Source organism: Piliocolobus tephrosceles, chromosome 10 (genome assembly GCF_002776525.5).
Source record: "Piliocolobus tephrosceles isolate RC106 chromosome 10, ASM277652v3, whole genome shotgun sequence".
Taxonomy (NCBI): domain Eukaryota; kingdom Metazoa; phylum Chordata; class Mammalia; order Primates; family Cercopithecidae; genus Piliocolobus; species Piliocolobus tephrosceles.
The window spans coordinates 119,628,942-119,641,567 of record NC_045443.1 but is presented as its reverse complement, the minus strand read 5'-3'; the positions used below and the strand labels follow the sequence as shown (position 1 = coordinate 119,641,567).

The 12,626-nt window shown below is 47.7% G+C and overlaps 1 protein-coding gene across 1 annotated transcript in view; it reads left to right on the top strand.

Annotated features, from left to right (window-relative positions):
• Positions 1-12,626, top strand: part of HPD (4-hydroxyphenylpyruvate dioxygenase) — a 48,981-nt gene that overhangs the window by 19,361 nt on the left and 16,994 nt on the right. The window lies entirely within an intron of this gene.

Genomic DNA, 12,626 nt, shown 5'->3' with positions numbered 1-12,626 from the left:
GTGTTAGCCAGGATGTTCTTGATCTCCTGACCTGGTGATCCACCTGCCTCGACCTCCCAAAGTGCTGGGATTATAGGCGTGAGCCACCGCGCCCGGCCAATTTTTGTATTTTTAGTAGGGACAGGGTTTCACCATGTTGGCCAGGCTGGTCTCCAACTCCTGACCTCAAGTGATCCGCCCACTTCGGCCTCCCAAAGATCTGGGATTACAGGCGTGAGCCACTGCCCCCGGCCACAGTTCTTCCTAATACTCAGAAATGGGGAAAGGGAGTTCAGAGAGGTTAAGCCATGCATTGAAGCCAATTCAGCAAATCAGAGGCCAAAGCGAACTCCCCATTGCTCTTGCCAACAATGAAAGCCAGTGCTCCAAACTGAAGGGTGGGAGATGTTCGAAAGCATGGGGACTTCGGATGATGAGGACACAGATTCAGCCCGAAAGGGATCGATGACTGGGCTTGAGTAACCTCACCCTCCGCTTATGCAAGAGATGGAGCTACTGACGTGATGGTAGTTTAGCCTGAGAGGAAAGAAGAGCCCTTTGATGTACCCCAGGCCTTGATCCTGTATCAGCTGTTCAGCCTCCCTGGCGGCTATTTTCCCTGATCATGGGGGACTCCCATGTCTAAAGCTCAGGCAACCAAAGCAGGGAAGCAACTCCTATTCACTCAGGAGAGCCCACGGTCAATTCTCCAGGAAGTTTGTGGGCCAGTTTTTATTTTATTTATTTCATTTCATTATTTTATTTTATTTATTTTATTTTATTTTATTTTATTTTATTTATTTTATTTTATTTTATTTTATTTTATTTTATTTTATTTTATTTTATTTTATTTTTTGAGACAGTCTCGCTGTTGCCCAGGCTAGAGTGCGGTGGTGGAATCTCGGCTTCTGCAGCTTCCACTTCCTGGGTTCCAGCGATTCTCCTGCCTCAGCCTCCCAGGTAGCTGGGATTACAGGCACCCACCACCATGCCCGGCTAATTTTTGTATATTAGTAGAGGTGGGGTTTCGCCATTTTGACCAAGCTGGTCTCAAACTCCTGACCTCAGGTGATCCTCCCACCTCGGCCTTCCCAAGTGCTGAATTACAGGCGTGAGCCACCATGCCTGGCCTCGACTTCCAAATCATTTTTACCAAGTTTTAGTATCACCAATGCTGTCCTCTTCTCTTCTCTTCTCTTCCTCTTCTCTGTTCTGTTCTTTTTGGGACGGGGTTTTGCTTTGTTGCCCAGGCTGGTCTTGAACTCCAGGACTCAAATGATCCTCCAGCCTCAGCCTCGCAAAATGCTGGGATTATAGATGTGAGCCAATGCACCCAGCCTCACCTGTGCTTTTGGGGTTATTTACTTCTGTTTGTATCCATTTGGTATGTACTATACTTAGCTCAACCCCAAGTTCATTGACTTCATGTTGATACTCGAAATTGACCATACTGGCCAGGTGCAGTGGCTCATGCCTGTAATCCCAACACTTTGGGACACCAAAGTGGGCAGTTCGCTTGAGCCCAAGAGTTTGCCACCAGCCTGGGCAACATTGTGAAACCCTGTCTATATAAAAAATTCAAAAAATAGCTGGGCTTAGTGGCACATACCTATAGTTCCAGCTATTTGGGAAGCTGAGGTAGGAGGATTGCTTGAGCCTGGCAGGTGAAGGTTGCAGTGAGCCGAGACTGAGCCACTGCACTTCAGTCTAGGTGACCCAGTGAGACCATGTCTCAAAAAAAAAAAAACAAAAAACAAAAAAGAAAGAAAGAAAAAGGGAGAAAAAAAAGAAAAGAAATTGACCACACAGAGTATCTATACCACAGAATTCAGGAAATGCTACAAACCAAGGTTCGACGTACTGTTTTGTTGATTGCCTAGGCAGGGGTGGGTAAACCATGACCCGTGGTCTAAATCTGGATCACTGTCTGTTTTTTCCCTCACTGACTGTTTTTGTAAATAAGTTTTTATTGGCACATAGTCACAACAATTTGTTCACCTGTTGTCTGTGGCTGTTTGCAGGCTACAGTAGTTTCAGCAGAGTCCTCAGAGCCCACAAAGCCATAAATATTTACTATATGGCTTTTTATGGAAAATGTTTGCCAGGCCTTGTTTTAGACTCAAGAAAGTGACAAAGAAGGCCGGGCGTGGTGGCTCACGCCTATAATCCCAGCACTTTGGGAGGCCAAGGCAGACGGATCACCTGAGGTTGGGAGTTCGAGACCAGTCTGACCAGCATGGAGAAACCCCCATCTGTACTAAAAATACAAAATTAGCAGGGCGTGGTGGCGCATGCCTGTAATCCCAGCTACTCAGGAGGCTGAAGCAGGAGAATCGCTTGAACCCGGGAGGCAGAGGTTGTGGTGAGCAGAGATTGTGCCATTGCACTGCAGCCTGGGTAACAAGAGTGAAACTCCATCTCAAAAAAGAAAAAGAAAATGACAAAGAAAGTTCAGATGTTTCAGGCGTCTCCCAAATGGATGTTTCACACACATACATCTCCCAAATGGATGTTAAGTGCCTTAAAATCTTGGAAGCTGGAACTGTTTTTGGTTTTGTTTGTTTGTTTGCTTGTTTGTTTGTTTTGAGACTGAGTTTTGCTCTTGTTGCCCAGGCTGGAGTGCAATGGCGTGATCTCTGCTCACTGCAACCTCTGCCTCCCAGATTTAAGTGGTTCTCCTGCCTTAGCCTCCCAAGTATCTGGGATTACAGATGCCCACCACCATGCCCAGCTAATTTTTGTATTTTTAGTAGAGATGGGGGTTTCACCATGTTGGCCAGGCTGGTCTCGAACTCCTGATCTCAAGTGATCCACCACCCTGGCCTCCCAAAATGCTGAGATTACAGGTGTGAGCCACCGAGCCCGGCCTAGGAACTGGTTTTATGTTTGGATGATCACAAACATAGTAATATGAATGTGGCCTGGACCTGAGTTCCATTTAAGCATTTTCTAGCCACAAAGAACAAGTTATTTGGGTAATTCTTCCTCTTCTTGAATCTCAAGTTCCTCATCTGCAAAATTAGAAGAGAAAAATAGAAAGCTGAGAAGATAGAATGGGCACAGTGCTTAGCCATGGCATACCAGGGGGTGTGCTGCCTCCATCACCTCTTTCCCACTCCATCAGGTACCAGTCATAAGGGAGCATTGGGTTTTCTAGGAGCAGAGGCTGAGACAGAACTTAGGCTGCAAGATTTTTTTTTTGTTGCTGTTGTTTTGTTTGAGACAGGGTCTTGCTCTGTCACCTAGGCTGGAGTGCAGTGGCAAAATCATAGCTCACTGCAGCCTTGAACTCCTGGACAGAAGCGATCCTCTGCCTTGGCCTCCCAAAGCACTGGGATTACGGTAGTGAACCGCCATGCCTGGCCATAAAATGATTTTAAGGAGGCCAGGCGCGGTGGCTCAAGCCTGTAATCCCAGCACTTTGGGAGGCCGAGACGGGCGAATCACGAGGTCAGGAGATGGAGACCATCCTGGCTAACACGGTGAAACCCCGTCTCTACTAAAAAATACAAAAAACTAGCCGGGCAAGGTGGTGGGCGCCTGTAGTCCCAGCTACTTGGGAGGCTGAGGCAGGAGAATGGCATAAACCCGGGAGGCAGAGCTTGCAGTGCACTGAGATCCAGCCACTGCACTCCAGCCTGGGTGACAGAGCGAGACTCTGTCTCAAAAAAAAAAAAAAAAAAAATGATTTTAAGGATCCACATCAGTGAAAGGAAGCAGGGGAGGCTGGACTGGGGAGAAGGATAACTCAGTAGTGGAGACTCCACAAGGCCTTGGCCAGCCCTACTGGGGCCCTGGAGACAGACTCACTGGTCAGAGTCACCCCTATTAGGCTGAAAGAGACCAGCCTCTCTATTCCTTTGCTCAGTCACAAAATGTGGGCTGCTCTGGGAAGGCCGTGGCTGAGTCTCTACAGCTGAGGCAGATCTGATAGGAGGTGACAGCTGACCAGTCTCCCTACAGCTGGGCAGTGAGTCTTCCTTGAAGGGTTATGGACAGTAGAATCTACCACAGGGATGCCATGTCTGCAGAGAGCTTTAAAATAATGATAAAAACTGCTAAAATCTGTCAACTTTATTTTATGTGTGCCAGCAAATCTAAACAAAATGATCAAGTACTCCATCCCGGTGGAACAGACAACTCCCATGGTCCCTGCCTCGGTGCCTGACAGTGAATACGTGCTCATAGATGGTGGTGGTGTTACTGTTTTTCTGTTTGTGTTTGTCAGCACCAGTGGCTGTAAATGCCAGAAACCCTACTCGAACTAGCTTAAGCAAAAGGGAAAAGGTTTGGCTCATCCAGGAGCTTGTTCCTGCCTGGAACAAGTTGCTCAGACATCAGGAATCAACCTATCTTCTCTCAGCTCTGGTTTCTCTGTTCTGGCTTTATATTTCCTTCAGCATGTTTTCCTTCACTTGACTCAGGGCTGGCCCCCGCAGCACCATTGGATCAGTGCAGCAAACGCAGAGCTCAGAGCGAGCCTCTTTTCTCAAGCAGAAGTCCCGGAGCAAATCCACATGGCCGGTTCTGGCCAGGTTCCCAGCCCTGAACCAATCACAGGGATTCTCACTGCCCAGTCCTGGCTCACATGCCCCACCCAAACCACATGGACAGAGCAGGGAAAGGATGGAGAAGGGAGATGCTGTTATGGGAGCAGGAGTGGATGCTGGAGAGACAATAAATTTTAGGCCAGGCTTGGTGGCTCACGCCTGTAATCCCAATGCTTTGGGAGGCTGAGGCAGTTGGATCACTTGAGGTCAGTAGTTCAAGACAAGACTGGCCAACATGGTGAAACCCTGTCTCTACTAAAAATACAGAAGAAACCAGCTGGGCCTGGGGGTGGGCTCCTGTTAGTCCCGGCTACTCAGGAGGCTGAGGCAGGAGAATCACTTGAACTTGCGAGGCGGAGATTGCAGTGGCCTGAGATTGCACCATTGCACTCCAGCCTGGGCGACAGAGCGAGACTCCATCTCAAAAACCAAAAAAGAGAGAAAAGAAAAGAATCTCCAGGACACTCCTCAGTGCCCCCGGTGCCAGGCACGGAGGACATCCTACAGTCCACACCAGACCCAGTGCTCCCTGGCTTGCACAGTTAGGACACTAAGACTCAGAGGATGCCAGGAGTGGTCCAAGATTACACAGTCTTCAGAGCCCAGGGTCCTATGTCCCGTGCCACCAACTCTCTGGTCCCTCCCAGCCATCACTGGTGCCTGGTGATACAGCTTTCTGTCACCTCAAAGCTCAGACACATGGGCTCTGTACCTCAAGAGATAAAGACCAGCCCCACCTAAGTGGCCCTGCCCAGGAGCACCAGCCCTGATAACAAGACCAGCTGGGCACCTGGGCCAGCCTTCACCTGCTGTGGTCCCAGCTGCCCTTGCTTAGGAGAGCTGTGGAGCCTGGCAGGGGAGGGGTGAGGCTCTGTCCATGGACTTCTGCCTCTGAATCCTCACTGGTTCTGCCTGTTTGGGAGTCTCCAGTTGTACATTCCAGGAAGCAGAGCACTGCTTTTAGATGCACTTTTTTTTTTTTTTTTAATTGAGACAGGGTCTCACTCTGTCACCCAGGCTGGAGTGCAGTGGCATAATCACAGCTCACTGTAGCCTCAACCTCCTGGATTCAATCGATTCACCCGCCTCAGCCTCCTGAGCAGCTGGGACTACCGGTGTGTACCACCACACCTGGCTGATTTTGGGTTTTTTTTTGTAGAGATGGGGTTTTGCCATGTTGCCCAGGGTCATGTCAAATTCCTAGGCTCAAGCGATCTGCCTGCCTTAGCATCCCAAAGTGAGGGGATTACAGTGTAGATCCAATTTTTAAATGTAAAGCTTCTTGGTTTATTTATCTTCCCCAAACCTAATAGGGAATCACAAATAGGCCACTGGGCAATGGCACAGCAGCTCTGGGCAGCTGGGTTTCCAGCCCAGCTCTCTTCCCTATGCTCACCTAGAGCAGAGCAGGCTTTCATATTCTAATCATGTTGCATCTCTGCTATAAAACCTTCAATAGGCCGGGCGTGGTGGCTCACACCTATAATCCCAGCACTTTGGGAGGCTGAGGTGGGCGAATCACCTGAGGTCAGGAGTTCACGACCAGCCTAATCAATATATGGAGAAACCCCATCTCTACTAAAAATACAAAATTAGCTGGGTATGGTGGCACATGCCTGTAATCCCAGCTGCTCGGGAGGCTGAGGCAGGAGAATCGCTTGAACCCGGGAGGCGGAGGTTGTGGTGAGCTGGTGAGCTGAGATCGCGCCACTGCACTCCAGCCTGGGCAACAAGAGCGAAACTCTGTCTCAAAAAAAAAAAAAAAAAAACCTTCAATTGCTCCCTATTGTCTCAAAGATAAAATCGAAACCCCCTGACAATGAGACCACCCATCCTTGCCTTCTTTTTTTTTTTGAGACAGAGTCTTACTATGTCACTCAGGCTGGAGTGCAGTGGCACGATCTTGGCTCACCGCAACCTCCACATCCCGGTTTTTTGTAGACTCCATCTCTACAAAAAAGCAACAACAACAACAACAAAAATCCGTCCACTTCTTAGGACACTAAAGCACAAGTGACTAAAGAACAGGTAGATACGTTGGACTTCATCAAAATTAAAAGCTATCGCACTACAAATAATACAATTAAGAAAGTGAAGGCCAGGCATGGTGGCTCACGCCGGCAATCCCAGCACTTTGGGAGGCATAGGTGGGTGGATCACTTGAGGTCAGGAGTTCGAGACCAGCCTGGGGAACATGGTGAAACCCTGTCTCCACTAAAAACACACAAATTAGCTGGGCATGTTGGCAGGTGCCTGTAATCCCAGTTACTCAGGAGGGTGAGGCAGGAGAATCGCTTGAACCCAGAAGGTGGAGGTTGCAGTGAGCCTAGAGCCACTGTACTAAAAAAAAAAAAAAAAAAAGTGAAAACCTACAAAATGGAAAAAAAATACTTCCAAAAATGTATTTCATAAGGGATTTATATCTAGAATATATTAAGAACTCTTTCCACGCCAGTGGCTCATGACTGTAATCACAGCACTTTGGCGGGAGGATCCCCTGAGCCCAGGAGTTCAAGACAAGCCTGAGTAACATAGTGAGATCCCATGTCTACCAATAATTTTTGAGATGGAGTTTCCCTCTTGTCACCCAGGCTGGAGTGCAATGGCGCGATCTCGGCTCACTGCAACCTCTGCCTCCCAGGTTCAACCGGTTCTCCTGCCTCAGTCTCCTGAGCAACTGGAATTATAGGTGTCTGCCACCATGTCCGGCTAATTTTTGTATTTTTAGTAGAGGCAGGGTTTCGCCATGTTGGCCAGGCTGGTCTCGAACTCCTGATCCTAAGTGATCCGCCCTCCTCGGCCTTCCAAAGTGCTAGGATTACAGGCCTGAGCCACTACACCCACCAAAAAAATGTTCTTAATTGACTGGGCATAGTGGCACATGCTTGTAGTCCCAACTACTCGGGAGGCTGAGCTGGGAGGATTGCTGGAGCCGGGGAGGTTGAGGTTGCAGTGAAATATGATCATGTCACTGCACTCGCACCCCAGCCGGCATGATAGGGCGAGAGCCTGCCTCAAAAGGAAGAAAACAAACAAACAGAACTCTCGTAGCCCAATAATAAAAAGACTGTAATTCTATTAAGAAATAGGCAAAGGGGCTGGGCATAGTGACTCACACCTGTTATCCCAGACTTCAGGAGGCTGAGGCGGGTGGATCACTTGAGGCCAGGAGTTTGAGACCAGCCTGGCTAACATGGTGAAACTCTATGTCTAATAAAAATATAAAAATTAGCTGGGCATGGGGGTACACGCCTGTAATCCCAGCCTACTCAGGAGGTTGAGGCAGGAGAATCGCTTGAACCTGGGAGGCAGAGGCTGCAGTGAGCCAAGATTGTGCCACTGTACTCCAGCTTGGGGGACAGAGCAAGACTCCATCTCAAAAAAAAAAAAAAGAAAAGAAAGAAAAGAAAAGAAAAAGAAATAGACAGGCAAAGGGCTGGGTGTGTTGACTCACACCTGTAACCGCAGCGCTTTGGGAGGCTGAGATGGGAGGATCACTTGAGGTCAGTGAGCCGAGATCACACCACTACACTCCAACCTGGGCAACAGTGCAAGACTCCATCTCAAAAAACAAAACCAAAGAAAGATGAGGAAGTGTATTGCCCAGCTTCTGTTTTCTAACCCTTCATATTTGTATCCGTCTTGTAACCAAGACTCATTCTCCCTTGATTTATTAATAGACTGATTACAGAAAGCAAATAAGCAGTGTTGTTTGTTTATTTGGGTTTTCATTTTTTTGGGAACAGGATCTCGCTGTGTCATCCAGGCTGGAGTGCAGTGAAGTGATCATTGTAGCCTTGACCTCCTGAGCTCAAGTAATCCTCCTGCCTCAGCCTCTCAAAGTGCTGGAATTACAGGCATGAGCCATCGTGCCTGGCCAATGAGCAGTATTAAACTCTGGCACAAGCATACAGTGACACACTGCTCAGCAATAGAGAGAAACAAAGTTTGAGCGGGGCACTGTGGCTCACACCCATAATGCCAACATATTGGGAGGCCAAAGTGGGAGAGTTTCTTGAGGCCAGGAGTTCAAGAGCAGCCTGACCAACATAGCAAAACCTTGACTCTACAAACAAACAAAAAACCAAAAATTTAGCCAGTGGGGTCGAGCGCGGCAGCTGACACCTGTAATCCCAGGGGTCCCTCCCTTTGGGAGGCTGAGGCAGGAGAACCACTTGAGGTCAGGAGTTCAAGACCAGCCCAGCCAACACAGCAAAACCCTGTCTCTACTAAAAATACAAAAATTAGCCAGGCATGGTGTGGGCACCTGTAATCCCAGTTACTTGGGAAGCTGAGGCAGGAGAATCACTTGAACATGGGAGGCGGAGGTTGCAGTGAGCCGAGATTGTGCCACTGCACTTTAGCCTGGGTGACAGAGTGAGACTCCGTCTGAAAAAACAAAATTTAGCCAGTCATGTTGGTGTGTGCCTATAGTCCCACTGCACTCCAGCCTAGGTGACAGAATGAGTGAGACCTTGTCTAAAAATAGAAGAAAAGAAAAACAAGAAAATAAAGTCTGGATGCAAGCACCAACGTGGATGAATCTCAAATTTTTTTTTTTTTTTTTTTTGAGACAGGGTCTCACTCTGTCTCCCAGGCTGGAGTGCAGTGGCACAATCTTGGTTCACTGCAGCCTCCGCATCCCGGGTTTCAGCGATTCTCATGCGTCAGCCTCCCGAGTCACTGGGACTACAGATGCATGCCACCACGCCCGGCTAATTTTTGTATTTTTAGTAGAGATGGGATTTTGCCATGTTGGCCAGGCTGGTCTCGAACTCCTGACCTCAGGTGATCCGCCCCCCTCAGCCTCCCAAAGTGCTGCGATTATAGGCGTGAACCACCGCACTCAGCCTCAAATGCATTTTGTTGGGTGAATGAAGCAAGACTGAAAAGGCTACATACTGCTTGATTTATTAATTAATTAATTTATTTTATTTTTATTTTTGAGGCGAAGTCTCGCACTACTGCCCAGGCTGGAGTGCAGTGGCGTGATCTCGGCTCACTGCAAGCTCCGCCTCCCAGGTTCACACCACTCTCCTGCCTCAGCCTCCTGAGTAACTGGGACTACAGGCGCCCGCCACAATGCCCGGCTAATTTTTTTTTTTTTTGTATTTTTAGTAGAGATGAGGTTTCACTGTGTTAGCCGGGATGGTCTCCATCTCCTGACCTCGTGATCTGCTTGCCTCGGCCTCCCAAAGTGCTGGGATTACAGGTGGAAACCACCGCACCCGGCCTGTTTGATTCATTTATATGACGTTCTAGAAAAGGCAAAGCTCTAGGGAAAGAAAATAGATCAGTAGTTGCCAGGGGTTGGGATGCAGGGGAATTGAGGACAAAGGTGCACAATGAGGGTGAAATCATGATGGTTACATTTTGGGGTAATAGAATTGTCCTCTGTCTTGATTGAGGTCATAGTTATGAAACTGTATGTTTTCAAAATTCATAGAACTGTACACTAAAATACTCTTTTCAGTGTAGAGTTGTATGAATTTCACTCTGTGTAAGTTATAGCTCAACAAATAGAAGCCATATTTACAAAATTTTAAATCATTTAAATTATGATGTAAAACATGTAAATAGACTTTGCTGCAGAACCAGAAAGGCCAACTAGATGTGCAGAGAAGCATGAAATAAACCCTGAAGTCACTAAACTTGGGGTGCTCCCAAAATCAGAAGATTCCAAATGGCAAGGTTGCATTGCTTCTCTTTATTTAAACTCCGTCAAATGGCTGAGAACCGTTGGCATGTTTTGTACTGTGGAAAATTCAAATAAACTGTAAGAACAAAATTAAAAACATCTGTAAACTGCGGAGTTTTTTTTGTTTTTTTTTTTTTTGCACAAATGGTAACTTATACACACTGCTCCGTGCCTTTTTTTTTTTTTTAATGTAACATATCTTGGAGCTTTTTCCCATCACCATCTTCTAGAAAGTTTATTTATTCTTTTTTTTTTTTTTTTGAGACAGTCTTGCTCTGTTACCTAGGCTGGAGTGCAGTGGTGCGATCTCGGCTCACTGCAACCTCCGCCTCCCAGGTTCAAGTGATTCTCCTGCCTCAGCCTCCTGAGTAGCTGGGACTACAGACACCTGCCACCATGGTGGTAGCAGCATGCATGACTAATTTTGGTTTTGTATTTTTAATAGAGGCAGGGGTTCACCATGTTGGCCAGGATGGTCTTGATCTCCTGACCTTGTGATCCGCCCGCCTCAGCCTCTCAAAGTGCTAGGATTAGAGGTGTGAGCCACCGTGCCTGGCCTTTCTTTTAAACAGAGTCTCGCTCTGTTGCCCAGGCTGGAATGCAGTGGCTCGACCTAGGCTCACTGCAACCTCCACTTCTGGGGTTCAAGTAATTCGTGCCTCAGCCTCTTGAGTAGCTGGGAATACAAGCACCTGACACCGTGCCTGTCACCACGCCCAGCTATTTATTTTTTTAGTAGAGACAGGGTTTCACCATGTTGCCCAGGCTGGCCTTGAACTCCTGACCTCAGGTGATCCTCCCGCTTTGGCCACCCAAAGTGCTAGGATTACAGACATGAGCCATCACACCCAGCCTCTTTATTCTTTTTAATAGTTAATGTTTTATTGTATTAAGCCAATCTCCTGTTGATGGATACTTAGATTAGTTTGTTTATAGTCATTTATTTATTTATTTCTTCTTTTTTTTTTTTTTTTTTTGAAAAAGATTGTCGTGGCTGGGCACGGTGGCTCACGCTTGTAATCCCAGCAGTTTGGGAGGCCAAGGCAGACAGATCACGTGAGGTCAGGGTGTGAGAACATAACAACATAACGAAACCCCGTCTCTACTAAAAATACAAATAGCCAGGTGTGGTGGCGGGCGCCTGTAATCCCAGTTACTTGGGAGGCTGAGGCAGGAGAATCAGTTGAACCCAGGAGGCAGAGGTTGCACAGTGAGCCGAGATCGCGCCACTGCACTCCAGCCTGGGCGACAAAAGTGAAACTCCGGCTGAAAGAAAGAGAGAGAGAGAGAGAGAGAGAAAGAGAGAAAGAAAGAAAGAAAGAGAGTGTCACTGTGTTGCCCAGGTTAGAGTGCACTGGCATGATCTTGGCTCACTGCAGCCTCCGCCTCCCATGTTCAAGCGATTCTTGTGCCTCAGCCTCCCGAGTAGCTGAAACTATGGGTGCCCGCCATCATGCCCAGCTAATTTTTTTTTTTTTTTTTTTGGGGACGGGGCCTTCTTTGTCGCCCAGGCTGGAGTGCAGTGGCCGGATCTCGGCTCACTGTAAGCTCCGCCTCCCGGGTTTACGCCATTCTCCTGCCTCAGCCTCCCCAGTAGCTGGGACTACAGGCGCCCGCCACCTCGCCTGGCTAGTTTTTTTGCATTTTTTTTTTTAGTAGAGACGGGGTTTCACCCATGAGGTCAGGAGATCGAGACCATCCTGGCCTCATGATCCGCCCGTCTCGGCCTCCCAAAGTGCTGGGATTACAGGCTTGAGCCACCGTGCCCAGCCTAATTTTTGTATTTTTAGTAGAGACAGGGTTTCATCACGTTGACCAGGCTGGTCTTGAACCCCTGACCTCAAGTGATCCACCCGCCTCAGCCTCCCAAAGTGCTGGGATTACAGGCGTGAGCCAATATGCCTGGACGTTTATAGTATTTTCTACCCTAAGCCATGGTAGATGAACCAGTGGAAGTGATAATAGCATTATAATTGAGGATGGGAATTCATGTGGATTTTATCTACAACAGGAGTTCTTTTTTTTTTTTTTTTTTTTTTAAATAATCAGGGCCTCCCTCTGTTGCCCAGGCTAGAGTACAATGGTGCAATCATAGCTTACAGCTCACTTCAGTCTCAAGCTCCTGAGCTCAAGAGATCTTCCTGACTTAGCCTCCTGAGTACCTGGGACTACAGGCATGCACCACTATAGCCGGCTACTTTTTAAATTTTTTGTAGAGACAGGGTCTCACTAGGTTGCCCAGGTTGGTCTCGAACCCCTGGCCTCAAGTGATCCTCCTGCCTCCGCCTCCCTAAAGTGCTGGGATTACAGGTATGAGCCAATGTATCTGGCTTTAATAAGATTTTCTTTCTTTCTTTCTTTCTTTCTTTCTTTCTTTCTTTCTTTCTTTCTTTCTTTCT